Raw genomic sequence first — 19,644 nt, 5'->3', positions numbered from 1 at the left:
AAAAAAAGAGAGCCGCTTTCAACGTCAAAACCAATGGCCGGCGCTGTTTGCTTCTGATCCCATCAGGCGTCCAGCGGTGTTTGAGAAGGTCTGGTCCTGAATAGACTGATCAATACCATCTTTGTGTCAGGTCCCTTCTCAGGTGACCTGGGCTGCCGCTGACTAATAGGATCAAAAATACTGCTCGGCTGCAGATTGGGCGAACATGGAAACTTTGACATATATCTCAAAGAGAGTTATTTAAAGTGGCTGTGTATGAATGGTTAAAGACATACGTCGACTTTAGGGGATTTCCGAGAGTTTAAAAAAACAAATAAAAAAGGTGTATGTAAATACGAACTCAGTAGAGGATAGAAAATGCCATTTTATTCCTTACAATTAAGAAGTACTTAAAATAATTCTGAGTAAAAACAAAGTTTGCATTTGAGTGAAGGCATTGAGTTCTACAGATACGTATTTCGCTTGCTGAAACTATCAGTTTATAAATAGTGAAATTTGCATGAACACGGCGAAGTGTTCTTCTTCTTGTAAGGGTCACAAGATGGACAATGTCTTGAAATGTTGCAACAAAATCTCTCTCTATATATAGATATATAATCTCTTAGTCAGGTATTTTGTTAGCGTAAAAAATGATGGTCAAAACAAAACAGAAACCAACAAACATTAACATAGATATAGAAGGAATGAAAAAATGATTTCTTACCAGCAGGATACTAAAAGTGATAAGAAACTTTTGACCAAGATTTTGTTTCAAAAGACAAAACTTGAAAGTAATTCAGAGGATTATTTTATTCTGGGAAATAATGCTGATGTCATCACCATTTTGGTTTGCGTAAAACTGCGTTGTGTATGAGCTGCAGATATTCATTTGAATATAACTGCAGTGGTTCTATAGAGGTTTAGTGAAAACTACCGGCCGAGCTGCTTCATGTTGTCAACCTAGAAAGACGTTCACTTAAAAAGGAAATTACCATTAGCAAAGGCTTAAAACAAGGCTGCTAAAATGAGTCTGATGATAACTAATGTGCCAGGAAACGGAAACATGATGATTTTTTTTTTTTAAGAAGAGAGTTGTGCGACCCCAAGCAAAGAAATTCCACACTGTTTTCAACACATAGTGCACAAAGGTTTATGAGCTGACGCAGCTAAAAAACACATCAATAGTATACACTGAAATTCAAGTTAAAATACAAGGTAATATTTTTTTTTCTCAAAATGTTATCTATTGAATTCAACTAGATGCAGGAACATTTTGCTGTGATTATTATAAAACAATACACCGGGGGAATGCGCTCAAAAGAAACAGTGTTCTCTTCCATTTTATATCTATCAAGAAGTGGCTTCAACACCAGTCTTTGCTCTCTCTTTGCTTGGGGTCAGGGCCACTGACTGGGCCTCCCTCCGAGCGGGACGGCCTGCTGGGATCCCCTGATGCTGCCGGTCTTGTGCGTCAGGAACAGCCATCTGCAGGTCCATTGTGCTGGTAATGGGCTCCTGCCTAGAAGATGGGCTCACATGGAAACGGGTGCATTCTCATGGAGACGTGCAAACTCCCCCCCTCCCAGGCCCGTTTTCAAGTCTTCGCGAATCTCAATGGCTGCCTGTGACGGCGGTCCCCCACCCTATTGACGGATGTGTCTGAAGGATTGTCAGACACAATGTACAAGATAAGGAGAATGGCAGACTTAATCAAGAAGACGGATTCTTTAGGGACGTTGTTTTAAATGAGATTAAAACATGTCTTTTGTAAAATAATTCTCCCTTTCAGTCTCGCAAACAAAAGAGCTGCCGTCAGGTAACTGATGCCCCCAGTTTAAAAAAAAAAAAAACACCTTTTTTTTGTTAATTCACCATTGCAAAGAGGCAACAACTGATTCATACACGGCAAAACTGTTGAGGAACTTGATGCCGATTTTGTTGGAGTAGCTGGAAAGGACAAGATCAGAAAGGCCTGACAGGGACATCTCACGTGAAAAAGAAGAGGAAGGACAATGAGGTTCATGGATGGGATGAATGAGGACATGAGATCAGGAGGAGGAAGCTGACTTGCTGTGGCAACGCCTGATGGGAAATGCCAAAAACAATGATTTAGATGAAGAAATTGTCGCAATTTGCTGAGTCACATCCATCCATTTTGCTGATGGAATTACTGACGTAAAACCTTTGGCATTTGAAATACATGATAATCCTTTATAGTCGAACATGTGACAAACTGGAAACTGCAACACACATTAGCTAGCAACAGGAATGTCTGGTGTAGCTACTTGTTCCTGCGCTCATTCACACCATTAACTGTGGATTCCACTCACAAAAGCCTCAAATTCCTGGGTACAAATAAGTAATGATTGGCCAGCGAGCTAACAAAACCACAGGGAAGACAGTTAATATTTAATGTGCAGTCGCTAATTCTGAGTTATTTCATCAGCTTCTCCTGTTTGTTGGAATCGTTCAGAAAATCAGGTGTTTATTGAAGATGTGGGACTCGATAAAAACAATATAAAATAGAGCTTTAAAATGAATGAATCGTGGTTAATCACATTTATATATTTGACACCAGAATGATGCAACTGAAGTTGAATCTGCACTCATTGCCTTCAACGGGTGATGAGCAAACTCTTTACTATATGAAGTGCAGACAATATTTTTGTCTTTTTGTTTGGGCCGGGGAAAAAAAAATTCTCTAATATATTGGGATTTTTTGTTGTTGTTAAACTTAAGCAAGTTATTTCCAAACACCAACACACCAACTGTTGTCACGTGTCTAACAAGGACTAGTTGCTCGATTCAGGTAGCTAATGCTAGCATGAGCCTCTTATGTCAGAGTTTTATGCCGGTTACGAGGCCCTGTGCTAACATGTTAGCGCTCTCCGCTAACCACTGCTAAGTATAGCTCTAGAGGATGTAGATACTGAAATAACGGTTGTCACTGCCTCATGTGGTCCGCCTGCCTGATGCGGTTTGCCAGAAGTTCCGGGACTGGAACCGGATGTTAGAAACACGCATGGCCAAGGTCTACGAATTGTGTTTACTGGTTATATCGCGTAAAGTTGTGGGGGTTTTTTTAATAGCTGTTAAAATAGTCTATATTTAACAGTGAAATCTGGAAATTATACGTTTTTACGTGCATGCGTAAGTAAGATCTGGTCCGTTTGCCCGATGTGGCCCGCCGGAAATGACGGTGCTGGAGCAGGAAGTTACGAACTAACCGGTTTACTGTTGATGCATGCGCACACCAGTAAACGTGCAATTATGTCAATTGATTTTTTTTAGGATTAAAACATATATTTGTATATATTTTAATCCCAAAATAAATATATTTTATATAATATATTTGTCATTGTAATCTGGAGATTGCACGTTTCTATCTGCTATTATAATGTTTTAATCCAGTATTATTGAATCACTAATCATTTCAAACTCCTCCAGTACATTGACATGCGCTTTGCATTGCTTCCGATACAATACTGTGTATGGGAAACATTTCTCCTAAAATTTGTTTCATATTGATTTAAAAGGAGCAGGAGTGAGCTCATCTGCTCCTGAACAAGGTTTATGTCTACCGTTTATGTTGTTGGATTAAAAAAAAAACAAAAACTAGAATATCATATAGAACATACAATTTCTTAATATAGACTCCAGAAGTAAAAAAAATATTTCACTAAGTAAAAAAAAACTGTGCGCCTGTGCGCGATATAACCATGGACGCATGCGCTTACCAGTAAACGTCAGTTGATAAAACATGCGCAATTTCCAGTGGACCACATCAGGCGCCGGTCTCTCTCCCGCTGCATCTGCACATTGGTCTGTGATACCGCAGACTCACAATCACTCAAACAATTTAGCCCCCCAAATATTACTGACAGAACCTGTTCGCACCTTGCACATAAGCTGCTTTGTACATATATATTATATTATTAAGTGAAAAATACTCTTTATAAAAATACAAATACAACCACGGTCACCACTTTGACCAAATGTTTGACAGAAACCATGATGGGAATTTTTATTATATTATTTTTAAATAAAAAAAATTCACTCGTGATATAAAAAGTGTTGGACAAAGAATCACAAGATACAACAGAATGCTACAGATATTCATTTGAATATAACTACAGTGGTTCTATGTAGGTTCACTGAAAACTACCGGCCGAGCTGCTTCAGGTTGTCAACATAAAAAGACGTTGACTTAAAAAGGTTATTACAATTAGCAAGGGCTTAAAAGAAGAAGTATGATGATAACTAATATGTCAGGAAACAGAAATATGAAGTTTTTTTTTTTTTTTAGAAGACAGCTGTATGACACCAAACAAAGAAATTCTGCGCCGTTTTCAACACATAGTGCAGAACTCAGCCAGGGTCTATGATCTAACGTAGCTAAAAACCACATCAGTAGTCTACACTGACATTCAAGTTAAAATACAAGGCAATGAACCATGAATGAAACCATGATGTCAATTTTCATGATCTTATTTTCCAATTTAAAAAAATTACTTGTGATATAAATGGTGTTGGACAAAGTAACACAAGATACATATATATAAATAGAATCAGCACCCAAGTATTGGGAAATGCAAACCCTCCCAGCTTCTAGTTTCTAGTTATCTGTTATCTCAGTCCAAGTTTATTTATGCTCCTTTGTTTGTGACATCACATTGTGGTGCATCTAAAAATGTAAATGTAAATTGTTCCCTATAAAACAAACTTAATATGTGATTCATCTGCATTATTTGTGTTAATTGTTATTACTATTTATTACAATAGATAAGAACAGATGACAGTTCTGGGTGATCCCAAACCTACTTGTGTTCTGTTCGTCTAGGTTCTTAAAGTAAACTGCCTTTACTGATGTTTTATCCGTCTTGTCTTTTTTAAACAACTGAGTAACTTCACCCACTGTCTTTGTTCCATTCACACGATTCTTTAGGATTGACGATAAAAAACTGCAGACTAAACACTTTCCTGAGTCACTGGACATGTAATTGTTCCTCTTGGTGATCAAAGCTCCGGGTTTGAGTTTGCATTAGCTGGTCCAGACTGAAATGATGTCTGGGCACGCTTGGAAGGTCCCGAAGGAGACATCTGTACATTAGTCACAGGAGGTAAAAAAAAAAAAAAAAAAAAAAATCTGTAACAGCTCAATCTGCTTATCACCTCCTGAGATCACAGACAGTAGGGAGGCTTTCATTTGGAAGGTCACGCTTCGCAAATATTTGATGGGAATACAGGTTCTGCCAACGACAGTATAGGATGTAAACTCTGAACAACAAAAGAATGGTAGCCTGAAATCTCAAAACTTCCAAATAAAATTCATGGTTGCAAAAGCATAGTACATGCGTGTACTTCCTCCACCCCGGAAACTCCATGAGAAAGTGAAAATTTGCGATCCAGGATAACAACTTTTGGTTATGAATTGGTAGGGAACGAAGGCAGGGTTTCAGGGTGTGGCAGTGCCTGGCTGATCCTGCCAGTACCATGTTTGTCTGGAAGACTAAGCTATGCAAGTGGAAGTATACATGACCAGGACAGAGACAGAAATGAAGAGACACTTCTTATTCTATGTTTTATTTGGATTTAGTTTTGTGTTATTTAATTTAGGCAAGATGACAATTAAAGGACAAAAATGAATGCTGCTGTTTTGTAAAATATCGCTGGTTGTGATATATATGAAAAAAATCTCATAGATGAATTGCGATCTGCAAAGTAAAGTAAAGCCAACTAAATTCACATAGGTAGCTCTGGATAAGAGAAGGCAAAGACTGTCTACTGACAAAATTATTTCTGGATGTCAGATAATAATAATAACAATAACAATAATAATAACAACAACAATAACAGTAATGATAATAATAACAATAAGAACAACAACAACAATAATGATAATAATGAACTAATAGTAATAAAACAATAATAATAAAATAATAATGATGATAATAACAACAACAAAAATAAAATCCCTCAGTAAAATTTTATTTTTAATTTCTGTTCATTATTCATGCCACGACAAACAAGTCAAATATGCACTAATGATATTTCAAAAAGAACTGTAAAAACTTGACTTTGCAGTTTGCTATTAACTTAACATTTCTTTGGATGGGATCCTTATAGTTCATTGACGGTTTTATTCTAAAATAAACTAGAATTGCATGCGAGTATGATGAAGTTGTGGGCCGCCTGTGTGCATGTTGTACGCTGAGTCATTTAGCATTTTAAATCTCACAGTCAGTCACCCATTCATAAGGTGAAATGTGAGTGAGAATGAAAGAGGTGAAGGTGGAGGGCCCATTGAGGAAGGAAGCCGACGGTTACAAAGTAAAAAGTGAAACTTCCCTCTGAGAAGGCATGAAGTAGTGAGTCAATGCGAAACTTGCAAACAGCCAATGAGAAGAGACTTGAGCTTTTCGATCAATGAACCATAGAACAGACTCGCATGTCATGATAGAGCCGACAAAAGCATCATTAAGTTCCATATAACCTTTATATAAATGTTTACTGCACATGGTATGTATAGCGGACGGATTTATATTGAGATATTCTAAAAATCTGGAGCTTCATAATCAATTTTATATTTATGGCATAACTTTCGTGTCATTGGTTATATCTTTATTATATCATTATTATCACGTATGGCTCCCATATTTATTTTTGCACGAGTGACTTCTTGTAAAGAAATGAGTGAATTCAGTTAAAAAAAATTATAGAATGTTGAAATTAATTGATAATGCTGTGGGAAAATATATAAATGCCATACATGTTGAAGAATATGGCCTTCTGACAAGAATAAATGCATGAGTAAAAATTACAAACATTTACTTAAAAATGTATTATTATTATTATTATTATTATTGTTATTATTATTATTATTATTTGTAGTAGTAGTATAATAAAAAACAAGAAGTTCAACACTAAACTAATAAAATATTTGTCTGCTATGTCCATAATTATTCAAATACAATGAAATATAAAGGTGATTTATTTTTAAATACATAAAATACAAGCGAATAAACAAAAACACACAGCATAAACAGAAGGTGTCCATCAACTTAAAATGAATTTCAAGTTTCTGGCTTGATGTAAAGTGAACTCAAAAACCTCTTCTCAAAGCAACACTGGCACTTCAACTTCAGTTTGCATCCTGAATTGAAGGCTTGAAGAATGCGCCGCTCTTCTTCCCACACATCTTCCTATGTACAAAAACAACTTGTTCTCATTCATTCTAAAACGCCACGTGAGTCTGTTCCTGTAAGCTGAAGACACGCGAATGACGGGATTAATGCAAAACTGGAACGTTCAAGGACAACAACATTGTGGCCGACAACATGCTTAACTTTCACCCAGAGCAAACAAACACACCCTGAGTTCAGAACCAAATTCACCAAAAGACAATCTGGCAAGCTGATGCAACACCATACCCGGCACTGAGTGTGCGTTCCTGTTTGAGTAATCGATGGCACTCCCACCTGCAGGTGTGTAAAGGGCAGTTTCAACTCGCTAGGGTTGGTGTCGCACATCTTGGCACAACATAGACCTTTAAAAAGTACAACATTTGCACTACACCAGGCGCCACAAGACTTGTCTGTCAACGGCATCCATCTCAGTCAGCACTCGTGCACGCATGAAGACACGAATGAGGCGCGCAGGCGTTGAGGTAAGGAGACAAATAGCCCTCTGAAACATCCAAAATGGAACTTCAACATCTCCTTCATGCATCATGATTCAGGCATCGTGTCAAACTTCTGGAAGATAACAGTAAGGCCTGCGTCATCGAGGGTCTCATCAGAGATGAACCAGAGACCGTGTCTTGTGACTGACAGAAGCCTATTTGTAGAAGAGCCCGGACATGTCCATGCCCATAGTCATCCAGTGGAAAAACACAAGCCATTCCTCGCCATTTACACCGGCGCATGGGAGTGTGGAGCTGCGTGCCAGAGCCAGGGTCTGAGCAAAGTCACCCGGGCGTGAGAGCAATTCATCCAAGATAAGGTGTGACTACAGTAAATGTTCTTCTTTATAGTATTTAATCATTAGTTCCTGTTTGTAGCATCACTTTTTTTAGACCTTCAAATGTTTACTCCACTGAAACATTAAACACATTCCTAATAAGACGATGATAAGGTAACAATTTCTCCAATATATGAAATTGAACAGCGACATTTGGAATTTAAAACATGAGGAATACATAGGGAGGAAAATGAAAGCTTTCCATAAATAAATAAAAAGATGTTTATTAGGATGGTCAACACCCACTTGCAATAATAATAGTGATTATAAATATTTTTTAATGTCTATTTTTATAGCTAAAATGTGAAATATAAAGAATGAATGAATTATAAATGTAATAAAATGTCATTTATCCTTTTTATTATTATTATTGTTTATTTTCTATGTGCCTTTTAATCCCTAGCTTATATACACTCCCAAGAGTTTGTCTGCTGCAACACTCCAGTCATTTCGCTTTGTTTTAATGACAAAAAAAGTTTAGAGCCCGTATTGTGGTTTTGGTGTAATCTCAGATTCTTGTTGTTGTGTAACGCATTTCTTGCACAATCACTTGCTCAGGACCTTTTATTTCTGAAGTCCTGGGACAGAAAGTGCTACCCCAGGTTCTTTTTCAGGATTCACCACTTTGTCATGAAATAAGAAGCCATTTTTTTCAAAGTAAAATGAACGCATGTTTGTCCCTTTGCAGAAAAAGATGTAGTTGAGCAGTCAGTATTTGCTGCCTCGTGACTCTACACTTGAAAATATTTCTCAGAATATGAGAATAAAGTTGACAAACAGAGGAAAACTCACCCTTGAAAGCAACCATCTGCTCCAGTAGTGAAAGTGATGATCACAAACGTCTCCTGAATGACAGGGAAAAACAAAATAACAGTGAATCAAAGGTGAGATTTGGAGGTCATTGTGTGGACTACAAAACAAGAAACCACTTGTCATCTCAATTCACTCTCCGTTCCGTCCAACACACTTTGATCAGAAACCGTCCAGCAAGATGCTGTTTTGTGATCATGGCCGAGACGCAAAAGGAATTCATGACACATCACAGAGGACCAGACAAGTCATACAGCAGTAATCAAAGGAGGTGTATAATTGCTTTAGGGGGGTATCCTGCTTAGTCAACCGGTGCGACGGCAGTCAGGCGAGGGGCAGCTGTCCGGCGGGGGGCATCCCGTCGCCAGCCACACTGGTCCAGGTTGCTGCTAATTCCGGCTGCTACGTTGTTCCAGACACATGTGGGCTGAAAATGTGCTGGGATTCAGGAAGGTCACAACTCTAAAAACACTGCTTGTCTGTTATTACAAACTTTAGAGAAAAGGATTGTTCGAACCCACAGGACTTTGTTTGAACTTCAAGTCCAAGCCCCAATGTCTCCAAAAACCCTAAATATATACGACTAAATTACAGGGAGAAGTGTCCAGAATGATACACAAGGCATTTCAATGGGCTACTTTTACTTCGATTCAACCCCAAAAGGCCACAGATGTGACATTCATTTATTAAGGAAGGAGAGTTGCTCAATGTGCTTATCACTAGATGCAAAATTCTACAACTCTAATGGAGTTAAAAACATGAAAAAACATGAACATACATGAGAGTAATTGAATGTACTTGCAATGGAGGTCACTGTGTCAGCGATGGCTGCTTCAAGTCAGAAACAATCTTTAAATCAAGGGATGTTTATGCTTAAACTTAGTTGAGAGAGAGGGTTAAAATAAAACCAATATGTTCCACATTCTTGGCCCTGCTTCGCTCACCTGTTGCCTTGGACTCTTTGGAGAACAAGGCTACAGCTAAAAGTTGAGCTAAGCTAAAAGGCGGCTCTCATGGCCCCGATGTCAGAGATCAAGACGTTACAATTTGCTCTCCACGTTCAGGATCATTGAGCCAGAGCAGGCTGAAGCAACTCACGGAAGCTGACTCGGAAATCCCCCAAGGTACCTCTAACTGGCATGGAATTAAAAAAAAAAAAGGCAATAAGACATCCACCTAACTTGAGTTCAGTACATCCTCCAGTAATAAAACCATGAAGCAGCACCTCAAAATATTTATTAAGCTGGAAAATGATCTGTCCCTCTTGCCATGTTGCCTTCAGGTATTTGGTCAGAGGCCTTCCTTTTGCATGTTCCAACCTCAAGAGATATTTTTGGGCCAGGCCTTTCACCAGCGATTCAAGCTTCAGAGAGGAAATTCAATTCCATCACGTGGGCTCAGGACATCAAACTGAGTGCGTCACGAGTGACTCAAGGAAAGAATTTAAATATTTTGTGATTCTAATTTTTAAAAATGAAAGCGGGTTTGTCATTATAAAAGCATTATGGGATATGTTAGACGCAAGCTAGAAATGATATTCTGACCGTCCCTCGGAAACTCCAGAGACATATAGTATATAGGAAATAATTTCAAAAGATGTCAGTTTTTGCAGGGAAGAAAAGAATCATGGCATTCAAAACGCAGGTAAAAAGATTTTTTAATTTCATTAGCAATGAGTTCTGAGTCAAACACAGAGGCGCCTCCAGTTTAACACTGGTGTGAAAGTCTCGCCAAAACGCCACGGAAAGATTAATGGTAGGAAACAGAGCTGTTTTACCAGATTCTGGAAAAATATTTCAGATTTCTTGAAAGCCACCAAATAAGCAAGACGATCAATACCAAAAAGCATGTCGGGGAAAAGACGAGAAATATTTCACCTAATGTTCATATTGTCTTCAAGTTTACGGCACTGTAAGGTGTTAAATGCATTTGTATTGATTTGCCGCCGAAGATGCCGCATCAGCGATTAGTCAAAGCCACCAAAAACCTGGTTACACAACCGGAGGAAGAAAGCCAATATCAGCTAGAGCTGACTTGTGAGGCGCCGGCCCGGAGAGCACGAACATCAGCAGCCACTTTAGAAATTTGTGCGTTTGTTTAGGTGTTTATGAAGTCAATTTCAGTTCAGTTTGAGAGAAACGAATGAAATAAAACTTTTTAAAAATTGCAACAAGACTCTTTAGACGGATAAAATTTCTAAATAAACCAAACTGGGAATGAAGAACAGTAAAACTGCACACAGAAGCTACGTTTAAAAACCTGCACCACTGCGTCTGTGTGTTCCAGGATTAAATCTGAACTCAAATCCATTTATATTGCTGGACTATTGGATATCATTAACTGATATTTCACAGGAATATAAAATAATACTACTGTGTATACTGTCGAGGATTTCCTCATGTGGAACCAAATCCCAGCCTGACGGACTCAAACATAAACAAGGTTGTGAAAGACGAGCAGCAAGACTAACTAGTGAGCTGAAATGGAAGAGTTAGTGAGTGAACAGTCGTCTCGCATCGACGCCAGCGCAGATTCAAATATGAGGCGTGTGTACTATCAGAAGCAGGCTTCCAAAATATCAGAGTTGAGGCACATGAACCAGGGCGTGGCAGGCAGAGCCATGGTCCTGCCATGCTGATGCCAAAACACACGCCATGTCCACACACACACACACACACACACATATCACACACAATAAAAGAAACAAGCTAAATGTTGTACACTGTACCTTGCGCATCACAGTATACAGTACACAGTGCACTGAAGTCCAAAACTACCCAAAGCAGTATCTCGATGCTCGAGGATTGTGCTGCTGCTACACAATTCCAACTGACTTACTATTAAAAAGTCAACCGTGAGGCAGTGGTATGTTAAAAATGAAGCATGAAATTTAAAGTGAGTGATGTTTCACGCCAAACCAGAACGTGTCACAGATCACATGCAAACTGGCTGCTGAACGTATCAATCATTACAGTGCGACAGCGTCCAGGCAGGAGGGTCGTGTGGCTCCCAGCAGCACCCGTTATTGTCCTCCTCCACCACACCTCACATGTTCAGATCGGGGTCAGTCTCAGGGGGCACGGCAAAAGTGCACGTCCATGACATCACCTATTCATCAGCATACGGACAATCTAATGAGCATGAAAGGCCATTTCCTCTGAGACTGCTGAGGACACACCTGAAGCTCAGGTACAAACCCAGATCAAAACCTCTCTTTGAAGCGCTGATGATCACGCCCACACAAACCCAGTCTCAAAATCCCCTTTTGTTCCCTCTTTTGCCGCCAGGGAGAACATCACCTGCTCTCATCTAAATACCTTTTTCAGCAGTCTATAAAACATTTGCATCAGGGGGGGAAAGAAGGAGGCAGGAGATCAAGGTCAAGCCTTTCTCGCCATGAGACAAGGAGGCTCACACCTCTGTCACCAGGGGCCCCTGGCACCCCAGCATCTAGTCTGGTCCTGCACGAGTAACCCCTCCTTACTTTCCTTCCTCTCCCCATCACCTCCCACGGACAATGTTTATCTGCTCCCGTTTTTTCCCTCAGTTTGGCCCGTAACAATGCTGTAAGCGAATGATAAGTAATGGGGCCGAGAGGGGAGCACTGCCTCTGCCTTCAACCCTGCGTGTGTCACAATGAGCCACTTCCAGCTTGGGAAACACAGAGGAGAGCCCCAAGACGGTAACACACATACTGCAAATTCCAAGACATAAATTGAGGATTTTCCAGGATTATAAAGCCGAGGCTCCGGGCAGAAGCTTCCAACCCACAGGTTAGCTTGCATATATTACTCTCAATTGACTTGCTGTGACGGTGGAGATGCTGCGCTGTGCCAGCTGCGCACACAAAATGGTTGACTCCTCTCACTCCGGCTACACAAAATGGCCTCCCTCCTGGCAACTCACTCGCTCTCTACCGTTCTTATTTGCAACTCCAGGGTGGATGGTAATAAAAAAGAAGAGAGGCATATTTTTCACAGCAATATTTCCATTAATAATTTAGACAGCCATAAAAAATGTATCTGGTGTCCGCTTACCTCATGCAGCTTGATAGTATTTCCAACCGCATCCAAAAAAATGATAAAAGAAAGGCTCCATGTCAATCCAACAACAGGAGAATGGGATCTGTAGATTGACACAAGGGCTATTTAATAACTTAGAGACCATTATTTACACACATATATGTTCACAATTCATCTATTTAAATGTCAAAAAATAATATGCACTATAAATAAGCATTAAAGCTGTTTACATAGGATGATTCTTTAGGGAATTCACACTTTATTCATGAATATTATTGAATATATTTTTGTCTTTTTTGCTATTTTATTATGAAACAAAGCTTTTGTCCAGTGTGCTACACATTGGCAGTTGTAATAAGACTGTTTAATTGATAGTTACAGTAGTTCCATTTTGCTGAAAAGTCAAATAAATAATCCATAACTTTATTGTTAAATAATTTCTCACAATCACAGTTTTAAAATGACAGGAGCACATTATGGGAAATACTTTTTTAGACAGATAATTCAATTTCCATAAGCTAAAACCAAAGGAGAAAGTGAGGTTTTATTTGATGTATTTTGTTTGGTCAGCACACACTTTTCTTTGAGATCTATTGAACTAAAACACTCAAATAATGACAGACTTGAGTAATTTATTTCAAATTAAACACACATTTTATACAGATAACTTGCTGAAGTATTTTACTTAAGTATTCAAGTATTTTGCCTTCACCTAAAAACTTGTGTGTGACTTACTTAAATGAGTAAAGGCCATAATAGACAGCCCTGGATGTGTGGCACAGCTCCGTTCAAATACCTGCAAGAAATAACAGCAAATAAATGTCATTAAACACTGGATAAAAAAAAAAAAAAAAGCTTACCAATTTTATTGCATATATATGTTTTAGTTTCCCTTTAGATTTAGTGTCTGAAATGAAAACATGAACCATTTATATCATTCAAAATTAAAATGAATAAAGTTGTGACTCTTTTATGGTTGTTTTATATTATAATTCGTTTTAATTTATCAGTCATTGTATAAACACGGACATTATACAGGAAAATTAAACATTTTTTTAAATTCAGATTTAAAGCCATTTACAATTATTAAACAGATATTAAGTTTCTGCCTCTCAGAAGGAGTAATTTTAAAAGTTAAAAAATGACTATTGTGACCATCAACACTTCTTTAAATTAATGAAAAAAAAACTTTCAAATAATGCAATGATTTACAATGAGGCATAAAAGCCTTTCTTTCAATACACCCTTTTATGGAGTCTCCCTTGCAGATATTGCTGTTTTCCCTTAATTTCTAGAATCTATGAAACATATTTTGACTGAATACGTACAGGACAAATATGTATAGGGGTAGAGAAAACGAAAAAGTACATTTGAAAAATTTATATCGGCTGGGTTTAAAGTAACAGGAGTAAAAGCAGCATCAGACACAAGAGGCAACGTTTCCTCTTAAAGGGCTTCAAATATCAAAAAAGGATCATGAAATAAATCTGAAAAAATATTCAATCTAATCTTTAGAAACTTCATTACACATTGAAGACAGAATTATTCACATTTTTCTTTTTAAAATGAAGTTTACAAACTTTGTAAAGTTAATAATTCCAGTCTTTTTCACTCTGAATTACAGAAGAGAATTTGAAATCAATAGAGGAGCATTTTATAGAAACTATATAAAAATGACAAAATATATCATCTGTTCACCCACAATAATTATTTCTTCCCGACATAAACAATTTAAACATCTATTGTTATGAATGAGAGAAAATTAAATTGTGAGTTGCTGAAGGAGCAACAGAACAGAACCATATTCATCAGTACTCTGAATTTACTGAACATGAATGGATGAATTAGAGATGTTTTAGACCTTTTCAACAGGATGAGAGAAAACGGATGTTCCTTCATCACAATCTCACGGTCAAACACTATTTATTTCATGTACAAAGATGAGTTGCTGCTTGTTGAACCGTCCGCGCCAGATATTAATCACAAAGTTTTCAGACGGCAAGCACAAAGACAGGACTTTTGTCATCACACTGACTCATAAACTTTTGCATTTTCGTCTGCTTTTCCCAATTCACTTTGACAGCAAGACAAAAGACTGCTTTCAGAGCAATGACACATTTCCCCCCCCCAATATACCTTTTCTGGGAAGAGGAGCCCTTTTCTGTTAGGACCTTCTTTCAAGTAGTTCTGGGAACAGGCATTTTGGATCAAAGCACTTCAGGATCAAGCATTTAAATAAAGGTAAATGATTCATACAAGTATGTTTTAGTTTGTTATTCAGAAATATTTGTAATTTCATGGTTTGCTTCATTGGTTTAACAGTTAATTTATTTTATAATGTCAAAATCGCTGTCTGCATTTTTAAATAAACCATATGTGATCAAGTATTTGTGTAACTTTTTAAGAACAATAAAAAAAGATTTGAAAACCTTTCAGTGCTTTATTTCAGTATTTAAATGTTTAATAAAATACATTAGAAGTCGGAAATAGCATTCTAAAATATATTTATACATTTATCCCCGGACAATATTTGAGACATAATAATAAGCTGAAGTATATGATGAAAAGTTTGGGCTTTTAAAATACTGTTACAAGTGGAAACACCAATTTAATTGATACATCTCTGTAAGATAAATGATGTAGTAAATGATAATAAAGACCTGCCTGTTTTTCTAACCATTTTTTAAAACAGTTAATGCTGACTACCACTCATATCTGTGTATGAATTAATATATTATTAACCTGTGATGTAAAATGCATTAATGCAGAAAGCATTCATTTTTTTCAGCCAGTTTTGGCTGTACAATTACAATAATTAATATAATGTAATTTAAATATATATATATTTTGATCTTGAAAACGTTTTCATTTTAACTAATAAGGATTTATTCATATTTATTAGAATAAAGCCTGAGATTAAAGCCAATTTACACCAGTAATTTAAGGGGAATTAACAAAGAAAAAATATTTTTATGGGTAAAGATGGATGACAACTTCACTCAAATAATATATATGGCACATGAAAAACCAGTGACATAATTCTAATATTTAATTGCTATTAATATGTGGAGTCTTTATCGAACCAAACTCATTTCCTTCATATAAAACACTTAGAGATTATTACAGATCTTTTGTTTTCTTTCAAAATTTGGGCCTCCGATCCTAAAGCATCTTGTAATAGGAAAAAAAAAAAAACCTGAGGGAGGGGCCTGGCATTTCATGACCTAATATGGTCAGGAGAACCAGTACAGTGTTGACAGCATTCTTTACAGGGTGCAACCCAGCGGATGGGAAATCTGAGAGACATGGGGAGGTCGCCTAATAAGGTGGTGGGGGGGCGAGGGGGGTCGAGGGCTAGTGGGTGAAGCCAGTGGACGCAGCATTTCATTGGTTCATGTTTTGAATTTCTTCTGAGCTCATGTCCAATGAGGAAAGTTTTCTGTATTTTTAATTTAAGACTGTCGCTGTGCTTCTGTGTGAGTGGGAGTAGCTCAGCTGGGGTACCAGGCAGGGGAAAGTGTGCGCCTGGAGAGCAGCTGACTCTCTGGGGACCGGTCCTGGAGAGGGAACACCTGACTCGGCTGAAGTCTGAGCACAGACTGGACCTCAGAGAACATGGGGATCTGAAGGGGGAACTCAGTTCTGTTGATAACAACTGCCAACAGCCAAGCAGAAGTGAAGAGACATGAAGTTGAAGAAGTAGAGAAGAAAAGCTTTTATCTCTGATGGGGTCTGAGCCACAAAGCCTGGTGGAAAATCACCATCCTCGTGCTTGTCATGGATCGCCACCACTGCCTGTCCCACCACACCCCTCCACCACCACCACCATCATCTGCAGCCCAGTGGGCTGGTCTTGAAAGCAATTACATTTCGGAAGATCTTGTCAAGGCATCATTTAAGTCGTGGAGGTTTCAGAGATGCCTTACTCAGCAAGTTTTCAGTCACCCCACATGGAGTCACGCCCTGGGACACATAAAACATGCCTTTCTTTAACTGCTTAGTCCAAGATGCACTCAGAGAATTATTATCATGTTCCTAAAAAAACTGCTTCATTGGAGTCTGAATAAGCCTTCAGCATGCTGACAAACTATATTTTTCCAGAATTGAATCCCCCTTTTTTTATATTCTCAAAGCAATGTTAATGCGAATTAGCTGACTCATCAAACACGGGATTTTGATTTAAGTTACGTGTATATATATATATATATATATATATATATATATATATATATATATATATATATATATATATATATATATATATATATATATATATATTTTTTTTTTACTTAACAATACTTGGCGACACTTTTAAAAAGTACTGACTTGTGACGAAATATCTCCTATTACAGATTTCAGTTCAGCTATTTTAAGTAATGACATAGTTATAACATATAATTATATAAAAGGAATTATTATTATCATTATTATTCAGCATGCTGACAAACTATATTTTTCCAGAAATGAATTGCCCTTTTTTGTTTCCAAAGCAATGTTAGTGCAAGTTAGCTGACTCATCAAAAACAGGATTTTGATTTAAGTTAGGTATATATATATATATATATATATATATATATATATATATATATATATATATATATATATATATATATATATATATATATATATATATATACATATATAAATATACATATATATATATTTTTACTTAACAATATTTTACATATACATATATATATGTATATGTATATATATATATACATATATATTTTTTTTTTTACTTAACAATATTTGGTGATACTTTTAAAAAGTACTGACTTGTGACGAAATATCTGCTATTACAGACTTCAGTTAAGTTATTTTAAGTAATGTCATAGTTATAACATGTAATTACATTAAAAGGATTTATTCGCATTAATGAGAGGCTAAAATGACTGCTAATAATTACATATTCAACAGGTTCAGTTGTTCAGTTTAATTTTATTCAAACACCTGAAGAGTGACTGTAAAATAAGTCACATTTTAAGTCACCGGAAACTGATGACACCTTGAGAAGTTTTCATGAAGTCTAAAGGTCCAAAGTTCAAAGCCACAAAGGAAACAAGATGAAGACACGTGCGGCACAAGGAAAAATCTATGCATAGCGAACACACGAGCCGCCACCCACGCACATTTCTCTCCCCCCTCCTCCTTTCTGTCAATGAGTTTTCTTTTTTCTGAATGAACGTCTTTCATCCAGGAGACACACACACACACACACATATCCCCGGAACAGTCCCGAGCGCGACATTGGGACGGCTAAAGTTCATCTCATTAGCTCCTGACAAGCCTGCGCCCGCTCTCTCTGGAGCAGGAAGGGGGAGTGAATGAGCACTTCTGACGCAAGCCTCGCTTCAGTCCCTTTTCGAAACAGAGGGAGGGAAAAGAGAAGATCTACACATTGGAGACGACCCGGGCTCACGCACGCACTCGCACGCAGAAAAATGTACCCCTGAGTCCACGTTGACAAATTCTTTAACAAGCTGTGGTTAAAGGGAAGCTGGTTTTACTCTGAGTCACCCCCTCCTTTCAAACAGTTTACTGGAAATAAAGAGGAAGGCGGAGGGAGGGGGTACTTTCAGAGAAGTCACGTGACGGGGCTGGGCAAACCACAGCACACTGAGTCTTTGAGTGCAGTAGGCCAGGGGGGAAGGCAGGCATACGCCCAGCGCAGATGGCCCTGATTTGAGTTACAGGAGATACGATCCTGGGAGTTGGCAATGGAGAATTCACAGCCTGTTAACCCCTTATCAGCCCGAGAAAAAAAAAAAAAATAGAAATACAAATCATAGCAGATGGATCTGACCCACGCCTGGATCCTCCCGTGTTGACACGGAGGATTCCTTCCTGGTTCATCATGTGTTTTTGGACCATCCTAAAGATTTAAGAGGGGAAAAAGCTGATGTTCATGACATCAGCGTCTGGAGCCGCTCGAAAAAGCATGACTTCATTATTGCGCTGCCGAATGAATGAGAACATATCTCTCTGTGTGTTGTCGTGAATCACGTGCGTCTGTGGCAGGAAGTTGGCCCGAGCTCCCTTTGACAAATACCGCTGGGTTTAAAGTCAAGCTGCTGACCCAAACCTCAGAGGAGGGGACCGAGTCAGCATCTTCCCCCCGGACCAGTCACCGACACTTGAGTCTATCTTCCCAAATCCTTCTGGTGAAAAGTGTAGCAGTAGGAACTTTCAAATGAAATGGGAGCCTTTATTTGGATTTACGTCCAAGTATGCTAAAATAGACGGACAAACTAGTGAAAAAAATGACATGAATCTACAGCAAAAAAAAAAGAAATCCTGGGAACATCCGAGACGCAGTAAAAGCCCTGGAAAAAGAAAATATTTCCTCGTGCGGCAGGTCCACACTGATGCAAGCATCCTGCCTCCAGATGCCGTCCATTTACACGACCGAGCATCACTTCCATACACAGCGCTGCCAGACATCGGCAGGAAGCGCCAGAGAACAAGCAAGTCACAGTAGGAGTCTAACGGTGCGTGAGAACGCATAAGAGCATAAGAGGAGATGGACAGAAAGAGAAACAATGTCAGCAAGTGAGGGGGAGAGCGAGGCGAAAGCTGTGTACCGAGACAGCAGCATGCGACGTCACTTCTAATCTGCGCTTGAACGGACGCGAGGCGACCGGGCGATGCTCCTCCTTTGCGCCGTAACCTCCGCTTGGAAAAGACAGTTCAACACAGACGATCACTTGTTGGTCAAATTTTTCCACACGCTCCGCTTCTTTGTCAAACTTCACACTTTAACAGCAGGTGAATTACGTCTGAAGTCCAGTCTCTCATGTGAGACGCTGAACCC

General features: G+C 38.3%; 1 long non-coding RNA gene across 2 annotated transcripts in view; it reads right to left on the bottom strand.

Annotated features, from left to right (window-relative positions):
* Window positions 1–19,644, bottom strand: part of LOC128748242 (uncharacterized) — a 44,728-nt gene that overhangs the window by 6,507 nt on the left and 18,577 nt on the right. For both annotated transcript variants that reach the window (XR_008412775.1, XR_008412777.1), the window contains exons 4-6: window positions 13,566–13,626; window positions 12,846–12,933; window positions 8,791–8,843 (exon numbers count right to left, since the gene is read on the bottom strand). This is a non-coding gene — a long non-coding RNA (uncharacterized LOC128748242). The remainder of the gene's footprint in view (window positions 1–8,790; window positions 8,844–12,845; window positions 12,934–13,565; window positions 13,627–19,644) is intronic.

This window comes from Synchiropus splendidus, chromosome 17 (genome assembly GCF_027744825.2).
Source record: "Synchiropus splendidus isolate RoL2022-P1 chromosome 17, RoL_Sspl_1.0, whole genome shotgun sequence".
Lineage (NCBI taxonomy): Eukaryota > Metazoa > Chordata > Actinopteri > Syngnathiformes > Callionymidae > Synchiropus > Synchiropus splendidus.
The sequence above is the reverse complement of the archived record's forward strand: the minus strand, read 5'-3'. Positions and strand labels throughout refer to the sequence as shown.